A 24,942-nucleotide genomic window follows, 5' to 3' on the forward strand; every position below is an offset into this window, starting at 1 on the left:
ATATACAGCCTCTTCGTGGTTATTTTATATACAGCCTCCTCATGGTTATTTTATATACAGCCTCCTCGTGATTATTTTATATACAGACCCCTCATGGTTATTTTATATACAGCCCCCTCGTGGTTATATTATATACAACCCCTTCGTGGTTATTTTATATACAGCCTCCTCATGGTTATTTTATATACAGCCTCCTCGTGATTATTTTATATACAGCCCTCCTCACGGTTATTTTATATAAAACCCCCTCGTAGGTATTTTATATACAGCCCCCTCATGGTTATTTTATATACAGCCTCCTCATGGTTATTTTATATACAGCCCCCTCATGGTTATTTTATATACAGCCCCCTCGTGGTTATATTATATACAACCCCTTCGTGGTTATTTTATATACAGCCCCCTCGTGGTTATTTTATATACAGCCTCCCTCGTGGTTATTTTATATACAGCCCCTCAAGGTTATTTTATATACAGCCCCTCATGGTTATTTTATATAAAGCCCCCTCGTGGTTATTTTATATACAGCCCCCTCGTGGTTATTTTATATACAGCCCCCTCGTGGTTATTTTATATACAGCCCCCTCGTGTGTATTTTATATACAGCACCCTCATGGTTATTTTATATACAGCCTCCTCGTGTGTTTTTTATATATAGCCTCCTCGTGGTTATTTTATATATAGCCTCCTCGTGGTTATTTATATGCAACACCCTCATGGTTATTTTATATACAGCCTCCTCGTGTGTATTTTATATACAGCCCCCTCGTGGTTATTTTATATACAGCCCCCTCGTGGTTATTTTATATACAGCCCCCTCGTGGTTATTTTATATACAGCCCCCTCGTGGTTATTTTATTTACAGCCTCCTCATGGTTATTTTATATACAGCCCCCTCGTGGCTATTTTCTATACAGCCCCCTCGTGGTTATTTTATATACAGCCTCCTCATGGTTATTTTATATACAGCCCCCTCATGGTTATTTTATATACAGCCCCCTCGTGGTTATATTATATACAGCCCCTTCGTGGCTATTTTATATACAGCCTCCTCGTGGTTATTTTATATACAGCCTCCTCATGGTTATTTTATATACAGCCCCCTCGTGGTTATTATATATACAGCCCCCTCATGGTTATTTTATATACAGCCCCCTCATGGTTATTTTATATACAGCCCCCTCGTGGTTATCTTATATACAGCCCCTCATGGTTATTTTATATACAGCCCCCTCATGGTTATTTTATATACAGCCTCCTCGTGGTTATTTTATAGAGCCCCCTCGTGGTTATATTATATAAACCCCCCTCGTGGTTATTTTATATACAGACTCCCTCGTGGTTATTTTATATACAGCCCCCTCATGGTTATTTTATATACAGCCCCCTCGTGGTTATTTTATATACAGCCCCCTCGTGGTTATTTTATATACAGACCCCTCGTGGTTATTTTATATACAGCCCCTTCGTGGTTATTTTATATACAGCCTCCTCGTGCTTATTTTATATACAGCCCCCTCGTGGCTATTTTATATATAGCCCCCTCGTGGTTATTTTATATACAGCCTCCTCAGGGTTATTTTATATACAGCCCCTTCATGGTGATTTTATATACAGCCCCCTCATGGTTATTTATATACAGCCTCCTCGTGGTTATTTTATATACAGCCTCCTCGTGGTTATTTTATATACAGCCTCCTCGTGATTATTTTATATACAGCCTCCCTCGTGGTTATTTTATATACAGCCCCTCATGGTTACTTTATATACAGCCTCCTCATGGTTATTTTATATACAGCCCCCTCATGGTTATTTTATATACAGCTTCCTCATGGTTATCTTATATACAGCCTCCTCGTTCTTATTTTAGATACAGCCCCCCTCGTGGTTATTTTATATACAGCCCCTCATGGTTATTTTATATACAGCTTCCTCATGGTTATGTTATATACAGCCTCCTCGTTCTTATTTTAGATACAGCCCCCCTCGTGGTTATTTTATATACAGCCCCTCATGGTTATTTTATATACAGCTTCCTCATGGTTATCTTATATACAGCCCCCCTCGTGGTTATTTTATATACAGCCCCCTTGTGGTTATTTTATATACAGCCCCTCATGGTTATTTTATATACAGCCCCCTCGTGGTTATTTTATATACAGCCCCCTCGTGGCTATTTTATATACAGCCCCTCGTGGCTATTTTATATACAGCCCCCTCGTGGCTATTTTATATACAGCCCCCTCGTGGTTATATTATATACAGCCTCCTCGTGGTTATTTTATATACAGCCTCCTCGTGTTTTTTTTTATATACAGCCCCTCATGGTTATTTTATATACAGCCTCCTCATGGTTATTTTATATACAGCCCCTCATGGGTATTTTATATACAGCCCCTCGTGGCTATTTTATATACAGCCCCCTCGTGCTTATATTATATACAGCGTCCTTGTGGTTATTTTATATACAGCCCCCTTGTGGTTATTTTATATACAGCCCCTCATGGTTATTTTATATACAGCCCCCTCGTGGTTATTTTATATACAGCCCCCTCGTGGCTATTTTATATACAGCCCCTCGTGGCTATTTTATATACAGCCCCCTCGTGGCTATTTTATATACAGCCCCCTCGTGGTTATATTATATACAGCCTCCTCGTGGTTATTTTATATATAGCCTCCTCGTGTTTTTTTTATATACAGCCCCTCATGGTTATTTTATATACAGCCTCCTCATGGTTATTTTATATACAGCCCCTCATGGGTATTTTATATACAGCCCCTCGTGGCAATTTTATATACAGCCCCCTCGTGCTTATATTATATACAGCCCCCTCGTGGCTATTTTATATACAGCCCCTCGTGGCTATTTTATATACAGCCCCCTCGTGGCTATTTTATATACAGCCCCCTCGTGGTTATATTATATACAGCCTCCTCGTGGTTATTTTATATACAGCCTCCTCGTGTTTTTTTTATATACAGCCCCTCATGGTTATTTTATATACAGCCTCCTCATGGTTATTTTATATACAGCCCCTCATGGATATTTTATATACAGCCCCCTCGTGGTTATTTTATATACAGCCCCCTCGTGGTTATTTTATATACAGCCCCCTCATGGTTATTTTATATACAGCCTCCTCATGGTTATTTTATATACAGCCCCTCATGGGTATTTTATATACAGCCCCTCGTGGCTATTTTATATACAGCCCCCTCGTGCTTATATTATATACAGCGTCCTCGTGGTTATTTTATATACAGCCTCCTCGTGGTTAATTTATATACAGCCCCCTCGTGGTTATTTTATATACAGCCCCTCATGGTTATTTTATATACAGCCCCCTCGTGGTTATTTTATATACAGCCCCCTCGTGGCTATTTTATATACAGCCCCCTCGTGGCTATTTTATATACAGCCCCCTCGTGGCTATTTTATATACAGCCCCCTCGTGGTTATATTATATACAGCCTCCTCGTGGTTATTTTATATACAGCCTCCTCGTGTTTTTTTTATATACAGCCCCTCATGGTTATTTTATATACAGCCTCCTCATGGTTATTTTATATACAGCCCCTCATGGGTATTTTATATACAGCCCCTCGTGGCTATTTTATATACAGCCCCCTCGTGCTTATATTATATACAGCCCCCTCGTGCTTATATTATATACAGCCTCCTCGTGGTTAATTTATATACAGCCCCCTCGTGGTTATTTTATATACAGCCCCCTCGTGGTTATTTTATATACAGCCCCCTCGTGGTTATATTATATACAGCCCCCTCGTGCTTATATTATATACAGCGTCCTCGTGGTTATTTTATATACAGCCTCCTCGTGGTTATTTTATATACAGCCTCCTCGTGGTTATTTTATATACAGCCCCTCGTGGTTATTTTATATACAGCCCCCTCGTGGTTATTTTATTTACAGCCTCCTCATGGTTATTTTATATACAGCCTTCTCATGGTTATTTTATATACAGCCTCCTTGTGGTTATTTTATATACAGCCCCCTCGTGATTATTTTATATACAGCCCCCTCATGGTTATTTTATATACAGCCTCCTCGTGCTTATTTTATATACAGCCTCTTTGTGCTTATTTTAGATACAGTCCCCCTCGTGGTTACTTTAAATACAGCCCCCTCGTGGTTATTTTATATACAGCCCCCTCGTGGTTATTTTATATACAGCCCCCTCGTGGTTATTTTATATACAGCCTCCTCATGGTTATTTTATATACAGCCTCCCTCGTGGTTATTTTATATACAGCCTCCTCATGGTTATATTATATACAGCCCCTCGTGGTTATTTTATATACAGCCTCCTCATGGTTATTTTATATACAGCCCCCTCGTGGTTTTTTTATATACAGCCCCCTCGTGGTTATTTTATAAACAGCCTCCTCATGGTTATTTTATATACAGCCCCCTCGTGGTTATTTTATTTACAGCCCCCTCGTGGTTATTTTATATACAGCTTCCTCATGGTTATCTTATATACAGCCTCCTCGTGGTTATTTTACATACAGCCTCTTCGTGGTTATTTTATATACAGCCCCCTCATGGTTATATTATATATAGTCCCCTCGTAGTTATTTTATATGCAGCCCCCTCGTGGCTATTTTATATACAGCCCCTCCTGGTTATATTATATACAGCAGCCTCGTGGTTATATTATATACAACCCCCTCATGGTTATTTTATATACAGCCTCCTCATGGTTATTTTATAAACAGCCTCCTCGTGGTTATTTTATATACAGCCCCCTCGTAGTTATTTTATATACAACCCCCTCGGGGTTATTTTATATACAGCCCCCTCGGGGTTATTTTATATACAGCCTCCTCGTGGCTATTTTATATACAGCCTCCTCGTGGTTATTTTATATACAGCCTCCTCGTGGTTATTTTATATACAGCCCCTCATGGTTATTTTATATACAGCCTCCTCATGGTTATTTTATATACAACCTCCTCGTGGTTATTTTATATACAGCCTCCTCGTGGTTATTTTATTTACAGCCTCCTCGTGGTTATTTTATATACAGCCCCCTTGTGGTTATTTTATATACAGCCCTCTCGAGGTTATTTTATATGCAGCCCCCTCGTGGTTATTTTATATACAGACCCCTTGTGGTTATTTTATATACAGCCCCCTCGTAGTTATTTTATATACAGCCCCCTCGTAGTTATTTTATATACAGCCCCCTCGTGGATATTTTATATACAGCCTCCTCGTGGTTATTTTTTATACAGCCTCCTCGTGGTTATTTTATATACAGCCCCCTCATGGTTATGTTATATACAGCCCCCTCATGGTTATTTTATATACAGCCCCCTCATGGTTATATTATATACAGCCCCTCACGGTTATTTTATATACAGCCTCCTCGTGGTTATTTTATATACAGCCCCCTCGTGGTTATTTTATATACAGCCCCCTCGTTGTTATTTTATATACAGCCCCCTCGTGGTTATTTTATATAAACCCCCTCGTGGTTATATTATATACAGCAGCCTCGTGGTTATATTATATACAGCCCCCTCGTGGTTATATTATATACAGCCCTCTCGTGGTTATTTTATATAAAGCCCCCTCGTGGTTATTTTATATACAGCCTCCTCGTGCTCATTTTATATACAGCCCCCTCGTGGTTATTTTATATACAGCCCCCTCATGGTTATTTTATATACAGCCTCCTTGTGCTTATTTTATATACAGCCTCCTCTTGCTTATTTTAGATACAGCCCCCCTCGTGGTTATTTTATATACAGCCCCCTCGTGGTTATTTTATATACAGACTCCTCGTGGTTATTTTATATACAGCCCCTCATGGTTATTTTATATACAGCCCCCTCGTGGTTATTTTATATACAGCCTCCTCATGGTTATTTTATATACAGCCCCTCATGGTTATTTTATATACAGCCCCCTCGTGGTTTTTTTATATACAGCCCCCTCGTGGTTATTTTATAAACAGCCTCCTCATGGTTATTTTATATACAGCCCCCTCGTGGTTATTTTATTTACAGCCCCCTCGTGGTTATTTTATATACAGCTTCCTCATGGTTATCTTATATACAGCCTCCTCGTGGCTATTTTATATACAGCCTCCTCGTGGTTATTTTATATACAGCCTCCTCGTGGTTATTTTATATACAGCCCCTCATGGTTATTTTATATACAGCCTCCTCATGGTTATTTTATATACAACCTCCTCGTGGTTATTTTATATACAGCCTCCTCGTGGTTATTTTATTTACAGCCTCCTCGTGGTTATTTTATATACAGCCCCCTTGTGGTTATTTTATATACAGCCCTCTCGAGGTTATTTTATATGCAGCCCCCTCGTGGTTATTTTATATACAGACCCCTTGTGGTTATTTTATATACAGCCCCCTCGTAGTTATTTTATATACAGCCCCCTCGTAGTTATTTTATATACAGCCCCCTCGTGGATATTTTATATACAGCCTCCTCGTGGTTATTTTTTACACAGCCTCCTCGTGGTTATTTTATATACAGCCCCCTCATGGTTATGTTATATACAGCCCCCTCGTGGTTATTTTATATACAGCCCCCTCATGGTTATATTATATACAGCCCCTCATGGTTATTTTATATACAGCCTCCTCGTGGTTATTTTATATACAGCCCCCTCGTGGTTATTTTATATACAGCCCCCTCGTTGTTATTTTATATACAGCCCCCTCGTGGTTATTTTATATAAACCCCCTCGTGGTTATATTATATACAGCAGCCTCGTGGTTATATTATATACAGCCCCCTCGTGGTTATATTATATACAGCCCTCTCGTGGTTATTTTATATAAAGCCCCCTCGTGGTTATTTTATATACAGCCTCCTCGTGCTCATTTTATATACAGCCCCCTCGTGGTTATTTTATATACAGCCCCCTCATGGTTATTTTATATACAGCCTCCTCGTGCTTATTTTATATACAGCCTCCTCTTGCTTATTTTAGATACAGCCCCCCTCGTGGTTATTTTATATACAGCCCCCTCGTGGTTATTTTATATACAGACTCCTCGTGGTTATTTTATATACAGCCCCTCATGGTTATTTTATATACAGCCCCCTCGTGGTTATTTTATATACAGCCTCCTCATGGTTATTTTATATACAGCCCCTCATGGTTATTTTATATACAGCCCCCTCGTGGTTTTTTTATATACAGCCCCCTCGTGGTTATTTTATAAACAGCCTCCTCATGGTTATTTTATATACAGCCCCCTCGTGGTTATTTTATTTACAGCCCCCTCGTGGTTATTTTATATACAGCTTCCTCATGGTTATCTTATATACAGCCTCCTTGTGGTTATTTTACATACAGCCTCTTCGTGGTTATTTTATATACAGCCCCCTCATGGTTATATTATATATAGTCCCCTCGTAGTTATTTTATATGCAGCCCCCTCGTGGCTATTTTATATACAGCCCCTCCTGGTTATATTATATACAGCCCCCTCGTGGTTATTTTATATACAGCCTCCTCATGCTTATATTATATACAGCCCCCTCGTGGTTATTTTATATACAGCCCCCTCGTGGTTATATTATATACAACCCCCTCATGGTTATTTTATATACAGCCTCCTCATGGTTATTTTATAAACAGCCTCCTCGTGGTTATTTTATATACAGCCCCCTCGTAGTTATTTTATATACAACCCCCTCGGGGTTATTTTATATACAGCCCCCTCGGGGTTATTTTATATACAGCCTCCTCGTGGCTATTTTATATACAGCCTCCTCGTGGTTATTTTATATACAGCCTCCTCGTGGTTATTTTATATACAGCCCCTCATGGTTATTTTATATACAGCCCCCTCGTGGTTATTTTATATACCGCCCCCTCGGGGTTATTTTATATACAGCCTCCTCGTGGCTATTTTATATACAGCCTCCTCGTGGTTATTTTATATACAGCTTCCTCATGGTTATTTTATATACAGCCTCCTCGTGGTTATTTTATATACAGCCTCCTCGTGGTTATTTTATTTACAGCCTCCTCGTGGTTATTTTATATACAGCCCCCTTGTGGTTATTTTATATACAGCCCTCTCGGGGTTATTTTATATGCAGCCCCCTCGTGGTTATTTTATATACAGACCCCTCGTGGTTATTTTATATACAGCCCCCTCGTAGTTATTTTATATACAGCCCCCTCGTGGATATTTTATATACAGCCTCCTCGTGGTTATTTTTTACACAGCCTCCTCGTGGTTATTTTATATACAGCCCCCTCATGGTTATGTTATATACAGCCCCCTCGTGGTTATTTTATATACAGCCCCCTCATGGTTATATTATATACAGCCCCTCATGGTTATTTTATATACAGCCTCCTCGTGGTTATTTTATATACAGCCCCCTCGTGGTTATTTTATATACAGCCCCCTCGTTGTTATTTTATATACAGCCCCCTCGTGGTTATTTTATATACAGCCCTCTCGTGGTTATATTATATACAGCAGCCTCGTGGTTATATTATATACAGCCCCCTCGTGGTTATATTATATACAGCCCCCTTGTGGTTATCTTATATACAGCCTCCTCATTGTTATTTTATATACAGCCCCCTCGTGGTTATTTTATATACAGCCTCCTCATGGTTATTTTATATACAGCCTCCCTCGTGGTTATTTTATATACAGCCCCCTCATGGTTATTTTATATACAGCCCCCTCATGGTTATTTTATATACAGCCTCCTCATGGTTATTTTATATACAGCCCCCTCATGGTTATTTTATATACAGCCTCCTCGTGATTATTTTATATACAGCCTCATCGTGATTATTTTATATACAGCCTCCTTGTGGTTATATTATATACAGCCCCCTCATGGTTATTTTATATACAGCCCCCTTCAAGGTTATTTTATATACAGCCCCCTCATGGTTATATTATATACAGCCCCATCATGGTTATTTTATATACAGCCTCCTCGTGGTTATTTTATATACAGCCTCCTCATGGTTATATTATATACAGCCTCCTCATGGTTATATTATATACAGCCTCCTCGTGGTTATTTTATATACAGCCCCTCGTGGTTATAGTATATACAGCCCCCTCGTGGTTATTTTATATACAGCCCCCTCGTGGTTATTTTATATACAGCCCCCTCGTGGTTATTTTATATACAGCCCCCTCGTGGTTATATTATATACAGCCCCCTCGTGGTTATATTATATACAGCCCCCTCGTGGTTATTTTATATACAGCCCCCTTGTGGTTATATTATATACAACCCCTTCGTGGTTATTTTATATACAGCCTCCTCTTATTTTATATACAGCCCTCCTCACGGTTATTTTATATACAACCCCCTCGTAGGTATTTTATATACAGCCTCCTCATGGTTATTTTATATATAGCCTCCTCATGGTTATATTATATATACAGCCCTCCTCATGGTTATTTTATATACAGCCCCCTCATGATTATTTTATATAAAGCCTCCTCGTGCTTATTTTATATACAGCCCCCTCGTGGCTATTTTATATACAGCCTCCTCAGGGTTATTTTATATACAGCCCCCTCATGGTTATTTTATATACAGCCCCCTCATGGTTATTTTATATACAGCCCCTCGTGTTTATTTTATATACAGCCCCCACATGGTTATTTTATATACAGCCCCCTCGTGGTTATTTTATATACAGCCCCCTCATGGTTATTTTATATACAGCCCCCTCGTGGTTATATTATATACAGCCCCCTCGTGGTTATTTTATATACAGCCCCCTCGTGGTTATTTTATATAAGACCCCTCGTGGTTATTTTATATACAGCCCCTTCGTGGTTATTTTATATACAGCCTCCTCGTGCTTATTTTATATACAGCCCCCTCGTGCTTATTTTATATACAGCCCCTCGTGGTTATTTTATATACAGCCTCCTCAGGGTTATTTTATATACAGCCCCTTCATGGTTATTTTATATACAGCCCCCTCATGGTTATTTTATATACAGCCCCCTCATGGTTATTTTTTATACAGCCCCTCGTGGTTATTTTATATACAGCCCTTCGTGTTTATATTATATACAGCCCCATCATAGTTATTTTATATACAGCCTCCTCGTGGTTATTTTATATACAGCCTCCTCGTGATTATTTTATATACAGCCTCCTCGTGGTTATTTTATTTACAGCCTCCTCGTGATTATTTTATATACAGCCTCCTCGTGATTATTTTACATACAGCCTCCTCATGGTTATTTTATATACAGCCCCCTCATGGTTATTTTATATACAGCCTCCTCGTGGTTATTTTATATACAGCCTCCTCGTGGTTATTTTATATACAGCCCCTCGTGGTTATAGTATATACAGCCCCCTCGTGGTTATTTTATATACAGCCCCCTCATGGTTATTTTATATACAGCCCCCTCGTGTTTATTTTATATACAGCCCCCTCGTGGTTATATTATATACAGCCGCCTCGTGGTTATATTATATACAGCCCCCTCGTGGTTATATTATATACAGCCCCCTCGTGGTTATTTTATATACAGCCCCCTTGTGGTTATTTTATATACAGACTCCCTCGTGGTTATTTTATATACAGCCCCCTCATGGTAATTTTATATACAGCCCCCTCGTGGTTATTTTATATACAGCCCCCTCATGGTTATTTTATATACAGCCTCCTCGTGGTTATTTTATATAAGACCCCTTGTGGTTATTTTATATACAGCCTCCTCATGGTTATATTATATACAGCCTCCTCATGTTTATTTTTATATACAGCCCCTCATGGTTATTTTATATACAGCCCCTCGTGGTTATTTTTATATACAGCCCCCTCGTGGTTATTTTATATACAGCCCCTCATGGTTATATTATATACATCCCCTTCAAGTTTATTTTATATACAGCCCCCTCATGGTTATATTATATACAGCCTCCTCGTGGTTATTTTATATACAGCCTCCTCGTGATTATTTTATATACAGCCTCCTCGTGGTTATTTTATTTACAGCCTCCTCGTGATTATTTTATATACAGCCTCCTCGTGGTTATTTTTATATACAGCCCCCTCGAGGTTATTCTATATACAGCCCCCTCATGGTTATTTTATATACAGCCCCCTTGTGGTTATATTATATACAACCCCTGCGTGGTTATTTTATATACAGCCTCCTCGTGGTTATTTTATATACAGCCCCTCATGGTTATTTTATATACAGCCCCTCATGGTTATTTTATATAAAGCCCCCTTGTGGTTATTTTATATACAGACTCCCTCGTGGTTATTTTATATACAGCCCCCTCATAGTTATTTTATATAAAGCCCCCTCGTGGTTATTTTATATACAGCCCCCTCATGGTTATATTATATACAGCCCCCTCATGGTTATTTTATATACAGCCTCCTCATGGTTATTTTATATACAGCCTCCCTCGTGGTTATTTTATATACAGCCTCCTCATGCTTATATTATATACAGCCCCCTCATGGTTATTTTATATACAGACCCCTCGTGGTTATTTTATATACAGCCCCCTCATGGTTATTTTATATACAGCCCCCTCATGGTTATTTTATATACAGCCCCCTCATGGTTATTTTATATACATTTCCCTTGTAGTTATTTTATATACAGACCCCTCGTGGTTATTTTATATACAGCCCCCTCATGGTTATTTTATATACAGCCCCTCGTGGTTATAGTATATACAGCCCCCTCGTGGTTATTTTATATACAGCCCCCTCGTGGTTATTTTCTATACAGCCCCCTCATGGTTATTTTATATACAGCCCCTCGTGGTTATAGTATATACAGCCCCCTCGTGGTTATTTTATATACAGCCCCCTCGTGGTTATTTTATATACAGCCCCCTTGTGGTTATTTTATATACAGCCCCCTCGTGGTTATATTATATACAGCCGCCTCGTGGTTATATTATATACAGCCCCCTCGTGGTTATTTTATATACAGCCCCTCGTGGTTATTTTATATACAGCCCCCTCGTGGTTATTTTATATACAGCCTCCTCGTGGTTATTTTATATACAGCCTCCTCATGGTTATTTTATATACAGCCCCTCGTGGTTATTTTATATACAGCCCCCTCGTGGTTATTTTATATACAGCCCCCTCGTGGTTATTTTATATACAGCCCCCTCGTGGTTATTTTATAAACAGCCTCCTCATAGTTATTTTATATACAGCCCCCTCGTGGTTATTTTATATACAGACCCCTCGTGGTTATTTTATATACAGCCCCCTCATGGTTATTTTATATACAGCCCCCTCATGGTTATTTTATATACATTTCCCTTGTAGTTATTTTATATACAGACCCCTCGTGGTTATTTTATATACAGCCCCCTCATGGTTATTTTATATACAGCCTCCTCGTGTGTATTTTATATATAGCCTCCTCGTGGTTATTTTATATATAGCCTCCTCGTGGTTATTTATATGCAACACCCTCATGGTTATTTTATATACAGCCTCCTCATGGTTATTTTATATACAGCCTCCTCGTGTGTATTTTATATACAGCCTCCTCGTGGTTATTTTATATACAGCCTCCTCGTGGTTATTTTATATACAGCCCCTCGTGGTTATAGTATATACAGCCCCCTCGTGGTTATTTTATATACAGCCCCCTCGTGGTTATTTTATATACAGCCCCCTCGTGTTTATTTTATATACAGCCCCCTCGTGGTTATATTATATACAGCCGCCTCGTGGTTATATTATATACAGCCCCCTCGTGGTTATATTATATACAGCCCCCTCGTGGTTATTTTATATACAGCCCCCTTGTGGTTATTTTATATACAGCCCCCTCGTGGTTATTTTATATACAGCCCCCTCGTGGTTATTTTATATACAGCCTCCTCGTGCTTATTTTATATACAGCCCCCTCGTGCTTATTTTATATACAGCCCCTCGTGGTTATTTTATATACAGCCTCCTCAGGGTTATTTTATATACAGCCCCTTCATGGTTATTTTATATACAGCCCCCTCATGGTTATTTTATATACAGCCCCCTCATGGTTATTTTATATACAGCCCCTCGTGGTTATTTTATATACAGCCCTTCGTGGTTATATTATATACAGCCCCATCATAGTTATTTTATATACAGCCTCCTCGTGGTTATTTTATATACAGCCTCCTCGTGATTATTTTATATACAGCCTCCTCGTGGTTATTTTATTTACAGCCTCCTCGTGATTATTTTATATACAGCCTCCTCGTGATTATTTTATATACAGCCTCCTCATGGTTATTTTATATACAGCCCCCTCATGGTTATTTTATATACAGCCTCCTCGTGGTTATTTTATATACAGCCTCCTCGTGGTTATTTTATATACAGCCCCTCGTGGTTATAGTATATACAGCCCCCTCGTGGTTATTTTATATACAGCCCCCTCATGGTTATTTTATATACAGCCCCCTCGTGTTTATTTTATATACAGCCTCCTCGTGGTTATTTTATATACAGCCCCTCGTGGTTATAGTATATACAGCCCCCTCGTGGTTATTTTATATACAGCCCCCTCATGGTTATTTTATATACAGCCCCCTCGTGTTTATTTTATATACAGCCCCCTCGTGGTTATATTATATACAGCCGCCTCGTGGTTATATTATATACAGCCCCCTCGTGGTTATATTATATACAGCCCCCTCGTGGTTATTTTATATACAGCCCCCTTGTGGTTATTTTATATACAGACTCCCTCGTGGTTATTTTATATACAGCCCCCTCATGGTTATTTTATATACAGCCCCCTCGTGGTTATTTTATATACAGCCCCCTCATGGTTATTTTATATACAGCCTCCTCGTGGTTATTTTATATAAGACCCCTTGTGGTTATTTTATATACAGCCTCCTCATGGTTATATTATATACAGCCTCCTCATGTTTATTTTTATATACAGCCCCTTATGGTTATTTTATATACAGCCCCTCGTGGTTATTTTTATATACAGCCCCCTCGTGGTTATTTTATATACAGCCCCTCGTGGTTATATTATATACATCCCTTTCAAGTTTATTTTATATACAGCCCCCTCATGGTTATATTATATACAGCCTCCTCGTGGTTATTTTATATACAGCCTCCTCGTGATTATTTTATATACAGCCTCCTCGTGGTTATTTTATTTACAGCCTCCTCGTGATTATTTTATATACAGCCTCCTCGTGGTTATTTTTATATACAGCCCCCTCGAGGTTATTCTATATACAGCCCCCTCATGGTTATTTTATATACAGCCCCCTTGTGGTTATATTATATACAACCCCTGCGTGGTTATTTTATATACAGCCTCCTCGTGGTTATTTTATATACAGCCCCTCATGGTTATTTTATATACAGCCCCTCATGGTTATTTTATATAAAGCCCCCTTGTGGTTATTTTATATACAGACTCCCTCGTGGTTATTTTATATACAGCCCCCTCATAGTTATTTTATATAAAGCCCCCTCGTGGTTATTTTATATACAGCCCCCTCATGGTTATATTATATACAGCCCCCTCATGGTTATTTTATATACAGCCTCCTCATGGTTATTTTATATACAGCCTCCCTCGTGGTTATTTTATATACAGCCTCCTCATGCTTATATTATATACAGCCCCCTCGTGGTTATTTTATATACAGACCCCTCGTGGTTATTTTATATACAGCCCCCTCATGGTTATTTTATATACAGCCCCCTCATGGTTATTTTATATACAGCCCCCTCATGGTTATTTTATATACATTTCCCTTGTAGTTATTTTATATACAGACCCCTCGTGGTTATTTTATATACAGCCCCCTCATGGTTATTTTATATACAGCCCCTCGTGGTTATAGTATATACAGCCCCCTCGTGGTTATTTTATATACAGCCCCCTCGTGGTTATTTTCTATACAGCCCCCTCATGGTTATTTTATATACAGCCCCTCGTGGTTATAGTATATACAGCCCCCTCGTGGTTATTTTATATACAGCCCCCTCGTGGTTATTTTATATACAGCCCCCTTGTGGTTATTTTATATACAGCCCCCTCGTGGTTATATTATATACAGCCGCCTCGTGGTTATATTATATACAGCCCCCTCGTGGTTATTTTATATACAGCCCCTCGTGGTTATTTTATATACAGCCCCCTCGTGGTTATTTTATATACAGCCTCCTCGTGGTTATTTTATATACAGCCTCCTCATGGTTATTTTATATACAGCCCCTCGTGGTTATTTTATATACAGCCCCCTCGTGGTTATTTTATATACAGCCCCCTCGTGGTTATTTTATAAACAGCCTCCTCATGGTTATTTTATATACAACTCCCTTGTGGTTATTTTATATACAGCCTCCCTCGTGGTTATTTTATATACAGCCCCCTCATAGTTATTTTATATAAAGCCCCCTCGTGGTTATTTTATATACAGCCCCCTCATGGTTATATTATATACAGCCCCCTCATGGTTATTTTATATACAGCCTCCTCATGGTTATTTTATATACAGCCCCCTCGTGGTTATTTTATATACAGACCCCTCGTGGTTATTTTATATACAGCCCCCTCATGGTTATTTTATATACAGCCCCCTCATGGTTATTTTATATACAGTCCCCTCATGGTTATTTTATATACATTTCCCTTGTAGTTATTTTATATACAGACCCCTCGTGGTTATTTTATATACAGCCCCCTCATGGTTATTTTATATACAGCCTCCTCGTGTGTATTTTATATATAGCCTCCTCGTGGTTATTTTATATATAGCCTCCTCGTGGTTATTTATATGCAACACCCTCATGGTTATTTTATATACAGCCTCCTCGTGGTTATTTTATATACAGCCTCCTCGTGTGTATTTTATATACAGCCTCCTCGTGGTTATTTTATATACAGCCTCCTCGTGGTTATTTTATATACAGCCCCTCGTGGTTATAGTATATACAGCCCCCTCGTGGTTATTTTATATACAGCCCCCTCGTGGTTATTTTATATACAGCCCCCTCGTGTTTATTTTATATACAGCCCCCTCGTGGTTATATTATATACAGCCGCCTCGTGGTTATATTATATACAGCCCCCTCGTGGTTATATTATATACAGCCCCCTCGTGGTTATTTTATATACAGCCCCTCGTGGTTATTTTATATACAGCCCCCTCGTGGTTATTTTATATAAAGCCTCCTCGTGGTTATTTTATATACAGCCTCCTCGTGGTTATATTATATACAACCCCCTCGTGCTTATATTATATACAACCCCCTCGTGGTTATTTTATATACAGCCCCTTGTGGTTTTATTATATACAACCCCTTCGTGGTTATTTTATATACAGCCTCCTCGTGGTCATTTTATATACAGCCTCCTCTTGATTATTTTATATACAGCCCTCCTCACGGTTATTTTATATACAACCCCCTCGTAGGTATTTTATATACAGCCCTCTCGTGGTTATTTTATATACAGCCTCCTCAGGGTTATTTTATATACAGCCTCCTCGTGGTTATTTTATATACAGCCCCCTCATGGTTATTTTATATACAGCCCCCTCATGGTTATTTTATATACAGCCCCCTCATGGTTATTTTATATACAGCCCCTCGTGGTTATTTTATATACAGCCCCCTCGTGGTTATTTTATATAGAGCCCCCTCGTGGCTATTTTATATACAGCCTCCTTGTGGTTATTTTATATACAGCCTCCTCATGGTTATTTTATATACAGCCTCCCTCGTGGTTATTTTATATACAGCCTCCTCGTGTGTATTTTATATACAGCCTCCTCGTGCTTATTTTATATACAGCCCCCTCGTGGCTATTTTATATACAGCCCTCTCGTGGTTATTTTATATACAGCCTCCTCAGGGTTATTTTATATACAGCCCCCTCATGTTTATTTTATAGAGCCCCCTCGTGGTTATATTATATACAACCCCCTCGTGGTTATTTTATATACAGACTCCCTCGTGGTTATTTTATATACAGCCCCCTCATGGTTATTTTATATACAGCCCCCTCGTGGTTATTTTATATACAGCCCCCTCATGGTTATTTTATATACAGCCTCCTCGTGGTTATTTTATATAAGACCCCTTGTGGTTATTTTATATACAGCCTCCTCATGGTTATATTATATACAGCCTCCTCATGGTTATTTTTATATACAGCCCCTCATGGTTATTTTATATACAGCCCCTCGTGGTTATTTTTATATACAGCCCCCTCGTGGTTATTTTATATACAGCCCCTCGTGGTTATATTATATGCAGCCTCCTCATGGTTATATTATATACAGCCCCCTCGTGGTTATTTTATATACAGCCCCTCATGGTTATTTTATATACAGCCTCCTCGTGGTTATTTTATATACAGCCTCCTCGTGATTATTTTATATACAGCCTCCTCGTGGTTATTTTATTTACAGCCTCCTCGTGATTATTTTATATACAGCCTCCTCGTGGTTATTTTTATATACAGCCCCCTCGAGGTTATTCTATATACAGCCCCCTCATGGTTATTTTATATACAGCACCCTTGTGGTTATATTATATACAACCCCTGCGTGGTTATTTTATATACAGCCTCCTCGTGGTTATTTTATATACAGCCCCTCATGGTTATTTTATATACAGCCCCTCATGGTTATTTTATATAAAGCCCCCTTGTGGTTATTTTATATACAGCCCCCTCATAGTTATTTTATATAAAGCCCCCTCGTGGTTATTTTATATACAGCCCCCTCATGGTTATATTATATACAGCCCCCTCATGGTTATTTTATATACAGCCTCCTCATGGTTATTTTATATACAGCCTCCCTCGTGGTTATTTTATATACAGCCTCCTCATGGTTATTTTATATACAGCCCCCTCGTGGTTATTTTATATACAGACCCCTCGTGGTTATTTTATATACAGCCCCCTCATGGTTATTTTATATACAGCCTCCTCGTGGTTATTTTATATACAGCCCCCTCGTGGTTATTTTATATACAGACCCCTCGTGGTTATTTTATATACAGCCCCCTCATGGTTATTTTATATACAGCCCCCTCATGGTTATTTTATATACAGCCCCCTCATGGTTATTTTATATACATTTCCCTTGTAGTTATTTTATATACAGACCCCTCGTGGTTATTTTATATACAGCCCCCTCATGGTTATTTTATATACAGCCCCTCGTGGTTATAGTATATACAGCCCCCTCGTGGTTATTTTATATACAGCCCCCTCGTGGTTATTTTCTATACAGCCCCCTCATGGTTATTTTATATACAGCCTCCTCATGGTTATTTTATATACAGCCCCCTCGTGGTTATAGTATATACAGCCCCCTCGTGGTTATTTTATATACAGCCCCCTCGTGGTTATTTTATATACAGCCCCCTTGTGGTTATTTTATATACAGCCCCCTCGTGGTTATATTATATACAGCCGCCTCGTGGTTATATTATATACAGCCCCCTCGTGGTTATTTTATATACAGCCCCTCGTGGTTATTTTATATACAGCCCCCTCGTGGTTATTTTATATACAGCCTCCTCGTGGTTATTTTATATACAGCCTCCTCATGGTTATTTTATATACAGCCCCTCATGGTTATTTTATATACAGCCCCCTCGTGGTTATTTTATATACAGCCCCCTCGTGGTAATTTTATATACAACTCCCTTGTGGTTATTTTATATACAGACTCCCTCGTGGTTATTTTATATACAGCCCCCTCATAGTTATTTTATATAAAGCCCCCTCGTGGTTATTTTATATACAGCCCCCTCATGGTTATATTATATACAGCCCCCTCATGGTTATTTTATATACAGCCTCCTCATGGTTATTTTATATACAGCCTCCCTCGTGGTTATTTTATATACAGCCTCCTCATGGTTATATTATATACAGCCCCCTCGTGGTTATTTTATATACAGACCCCTCGTGGTTATTTTATATACAGCCCCCTCATGGTTATTTTATATACAGCCCCCTCATGGTTATTTTATATACAGCCCCCTTATGGTTATTTTATATACATTTCCCTTGTAGTTATTTTATATACAGACCCCTCGTGGTTATTTTATATACAGCCCCCTCATGGTTATTTTATATACAGCCTCCTCGTGTGTATTTTATATATAGCCTCCTCGTGGTTATTTATATGCAACACCCTCATGGTTATTTTATATACAGCCTCCTCGTGGTTATTTTATATACAGCCTCCTCGTGTGTATTTTATATACAGCCTCCTCGTGGTTATTTTATATATAGCCTCCTCGTGGTTATTTATATGCAACACCCTCATGGTTATTTTATATACAGCACCCTCATGGTTATTTTATATACAGCCTCCTCGTGTGTATTTTATATACAGCCTCCTCGTGGTTATTTTATATACAGCCCCCTCGTGGTTATTTTATATACAGCCCCTCATGGTTATTTTATATACAGCCCCCTCGTGGTTATTTTATATACAGCCCCCTCATGGTTATTTATATGCAACACCCTCATGGTTATTTTATATACAGCACCCTCATGGTTATTTTATATACAGCCTCCTCGTGTGTATTTTATATACAGCCTCCTCGTGGTTATTTTATATACAGCCCTCTCGTGGTTATTTTATATACAGCCTCCTCATGGTTATTTTATATACAGCCCCCTCGTGGTTATTTTATATACAGCCCCCTCATGGTTATTTTATATACAGCCCCTCGTGGTTATAGTATATACAGCCCCCTCGTGGTTATTTTATATACAGCCCCCTCGTGGTTATTTTATATACAGCCCCCTTGTGGTTATTTTATATACAGCCCCCTCGTGGTTATATTATATACAGCCGCCTCGTGGTTATATTATATACAGCCCCCTCGTGGTTATTTTATATACAGCCCCTCGTGGTTATTTTATATACAGCCCCCTCGTGGTTATTTTATATACAGCCTCCTCGTGGTTATTTTATATACAGCCTCCTCATGGTTATTTTATATACAGCCCCTCGTGGTTATTTTATATACAGCCCCCTCGTGGTTATTTTATATACAGCCCCCTCATGGTTATTTTATATACAACTCCCTTGTGGTTATTTTATATACAGACTCCCTCGTGGTTATTTTATATACAGCCCCCTCATAGTTATTTTATATAAAGCCCCCTCGTGGTTATTTTATATACAGCCCCCTCATGGTTATATTATATACAGCCCCCTCATGGTTATTTTATATACAGCCTCCTCATGGTTATTTTATATACAGCCCCCTCGTGGTTATTTTATATACAGACCCCTCGTGGTTATTTTATATACAGCCCCCTCATGGTTATTTTATATACAGCCCCCTCATGGTTATTTTATATACATTTCCCTTGTAGTTATTTTATATACAGACCCCTCGTGGTTATTTTATATACAGCCCCCTCATGGTTATTTTATATACAGCCTCCTCGTGTGTATTTTATATATAGCCTCCTCGTGGTTATTTATATGCAACACCCTCATGGTTATTTTATATACAGCCTCCTCGTGGTTATTTTATATACAGCCTCCTCGTGTGTATTTTATATACAGCCTCCTCGTGGTTATTTTATATACAGCCTCCTCGTGGTTATTTTATATACAGCCCCTCGTGGTTATAGTATATACAGCCCCCTCATGGTTATTTTATATACAGCCCCCTCGTGGTTATTTTATATACAGCCCCCTCGTGTTTATTTTATATACAGCCCCCTCGTGGTTATATTATATACAGCCGCCTCGTGGTTATATTATATACAGCCCCCTCGTGGTTATATTATATACAGCCCCCTCGTGGTTATTTTATATACAGCCCCCTTGTGGTTATTTTATATACAGCACCCTCGTGGTTATTTTATATACAGCCCCCTCGTGGTTATTTTATATACAGCCCCCTCGTGGTTATTTTATATACAGCCCCTCGTGGTTATTTTATATACAGCCCCCTCGTGGTTATTTTATATAAAGCCTCCTCGTGGTTATTTTATATACAGCCTCCTCGTGGTTATATTATATACAACCCCCTCGTGCTTATATTATATACAACCCCCTCGTGGTTATTTTATATACAGCCCCTTGTGGTTTTATTATATACAACCCCTTCGTGGTTATTTTATATACAGCCTCCTTGTGGTCATTTTATATACAGCCCTCCTCACGGTTATTTTATATACAACCCCCTCGTAGGTATTTTATATACAGCCCTCTCGTGGTTATTTTATATACAGCCTCCTCAGGGTTATTTTATATACAGCCTCCTCGTGGTTATTTTATATACAGCCCCCTCATGGTTATTTTATATACAGCCCCCTCATGGTTATTTTATATACAGCCCCCTCATGGTTATTTTATATACAGCCCCTCGTGGTTATTTTATATAAAGCCCCCTCGTGGTTATTTTATATAGAGCCCCCTCGTGGCTATTTTATATACAGCCTCCTTGTGGTTATTTTATATACAGCCTCCTCATGGTTATTTTATATACAGCCTCCCTCGTGCTTATTTTATATACAGCCCCCTCGTGGCTATTTTATATACAGCCCTCTCGTGGTTATTTTATATACAGCCTCCACAGGGTTATTTTATATACAGCCCCCTCATGTTTATTTTATAGAGCCCCCTCGTGGTTATATTATATACAACCCCCTCGTGGTTATTTTATATACAGACTCCCTCGTGGTTATTTTATATACAGCCCCCTCATGGTTATTTTATATACAGCCCCCTCGTGGTTATTTTATATACAGCCTCCTCGTGGTTATTTTATATACAGCCCCCTCGTGGTTATTTTATATACAGCCCCCTCATGGTTATTTTATATACAGCCTCCTCGTGGTTATTTTATATAAGACCCCTTGTGGTTATTTTATATACAGCCTCCTCATGGTTATATTATATACAGCCTCCTCATGGTTATTTTTATATACAGCACCCTTGTGGTTATTTTATATACAGCCCCCTCATGGTTATTTATATGCAACACCCTCATGGTTATTTTATATACAGCACCCTCATGGTTATTTTATATACAGCCTCCTCGTGTGTATTTTATATACAGCCTCCTCGTGGTTATTTTATATATACAGCCCCCTCGTGGTTATTTTATATACAGCCTCCTCATGGTTATTTTATATACAGCCCCCTCGTGGTTATTTTATATACAGCCCCCTCATGGTTATTTTATATACAGCCCCTCGTGGTTATAGTATATACAGCCCCCTCGTGGTTATTTTATATACAGCCCCCTCGTGGTTATTTTATATACAGCCCCCTTGTGGTTATTTTATATACAGCCCCCTCGTGGTTATATTATATACAGCCGCCTCGTGGTTATATTATATACAGACTCCCTCGTGGTTATTTTATATACAGCCCCCTCATGGTTATTTTATATACAGCCCCCTCGTGGTTATTTTATATACAGCCTCCTCGTGGTTATTTTATATACAGCCCCCTCGTGGTTATTTTATATACAGCCCCCTCATGGTTATTTTATATACAGCCTCCTCGTGGTTATTTTATATAAGACCCCTTGTGGTTATTTTATATACAGCCTCCTCATGGTTATATTATATACAGCCTCCTCATGGTTATTTTTATATACAGCACCCTTGTGGTTATTTTATATACAGCCCCCTCATGGTTATTTATATGCAACACCCTCATGGTTATTTTATATACAGCACCCTCATGGTTATTTTATATACAGCCTCCTCGTGTGTATTTTATATACAGCCTCCTCGTGGTTATTTTATATATACAGCCCCCTCGTGGTTATTTTATATACAGCCTCCTCATGGTTATTTTATATACAGCCCCCTCGTGGTTATTTTATATACAGCCCCCTCATGGTTATTTTATATACAGCCCCTCGTGGTTATAGTATATACAGCCCCCTCGTGGTTATTTTATATACAGCCCCCTCGTGGTTATTTTATATACAGCCCCCTTGTGGTTATTTTATATACAGCCCCCTCGTGGTTATATTATATACAGCCGCCTCGTGGTTATATTATATACAGCCCCCTCGTGGTTATTTTATATACAGCCCCTCGTGGTTATTTTATATACAGCCCCCTCGTGGTTATTTTATATACAGCCTCCTCGTGGTTATTTTATATACAGCCTCCTCATGGTTATTTTATATACAGCCCCTCGTGGTTATTTTATATACAGCCCCCTCGTGGTTATTTTATATACAGCCCCCTCGTGGTTATTTTATAAACAGCCTCCTCATGGTTATTTTATATACAACTCCCTTGTGGTTATTTTATATACAGACTCCCTCGTGGTTATTTTATATACAGCCCCCTCATAGTTATTTTATATAAAGCCCCCTCGTGGTTATTTTATATACAGCCCCCTCATGGTTATATTATATACAGCCCCCTCATGGTTATTTTATATACAGCCTCCTCATGGTTATTTTATATACAGCCCCCTCGTGGTTATTTTATATACAGACCCCTCGTGGTTATTTTATATACAGCCCCCTCATGGTTATTTTATATACAGCCCCCTCATGGTTATTTTATATACAGCCCCCTCATGGTTATTTTATATACATTTCCCTTGTAGTTATTTTATATACAGACCCCTCGTGGTTATTTTATATACAGCCCCCTCATGGTTATTTTATATACAGCCTCCTCGTGTGTATTTTATATATAGCCTCCTCGTGGTTATTTATATGCAACACCCTCATGGTTATTTTATATACAGCCTCCTCGTGGTTATTTTATATACAGCCTCCTCGTGTGTATTTTATATACAGCCTCCTCGTGGTTATTTTATATACAGCCTCCTCGTGGTTATTTTATATACAGCCCCTCGTGGTTATAGTATATACAGCCCCCTCCTGGTTATTTTATATACAGCCCCCTCGTGGTTATTTTATATACAGCCCCCTCGTGTTTATTTTATATACAGCCCCCTCGTGGTTATATTATATACAGCCGCCTCGTGGTTATATTATATACAGCCCCCTCGTGGTTATTTTATATACAGCCTCCTCATGGTTATTTTATATACAGCCCCTCGTGGTTATTTTATATACAGCCCCCTCGTGGTTATTTTATATACAGCCCCCTCGTGGTTATTTTATAAACAGCCTCCTCATGGTTATTTTATATACAACTCCCTTGTGGTTATTTTATATACAGCCTCCCTCGTGGTTATTTTATATACAGCCCCCTCATAGTTATTTTATATAAAGCCCCCTCGTGGTTATTTTATATACAGCCCCCTCATGGTTATATTATATACAGCCCCCTCATGGTTATTTTATATACAGCCTCCTCATGGTTATTTTATATACAGCCCCCTCGTGGTTATTTTATATACAGACCCCTCGTGGTTATTTTATATACAGCCCCCTCATGGTTATTTTATATACAGCCCCCTCATGGTTATTTTATATACAGTCCCCTCATGGTTATTTTATATACATTTCCCTTGTAGTTATTTTATATACAGACCCCTCGTGGTTATTTTATATACAGCCCCCTCATGGTTATTTTATATACAGCCTCCTCGTGTGTATTTTATATATAGCCTCCTCGTGGTTATTTTATATATAGCCTCCTCGTGGTTATTTATATGCAACACCCTCATGGTTATTTTATATACAGCCTCCTCGTGGTTATTTTATATACAGCCTCCTCGTGTGTATTTTATATACAGCCTCCTCGTGGTTATTTTATATACAGCCTCCTCGTGGTTATTTTATATACAGCCCCTCGTGGTTATAGTATATACAGCCCCCTCGTGGTTATTTTATATACAGCCCCCTCGTGGTTATTTTATATACAGCCCCCTCGTGTTTATTTTATATACAGCCCCCTCGTGGTTATATTATATACAGCCGCCTCGTGGTTATATTATATACAGCCCCCTCGTGGTTATATTATAT

Source organism: Engystomops pustulosus, chromosome 6, assembly GCF_040894005.1.
Source record: "Engystomops pustulosus chromosome 6, aEngPut4.maternal, whole genome shotgun sequence".
Lineage (NCBI taxonomy): Eukaryota > Metazoa > Chordata > Amphibia > Anura > Leptodactylidae > Engystomops > Engystomops pustulosus.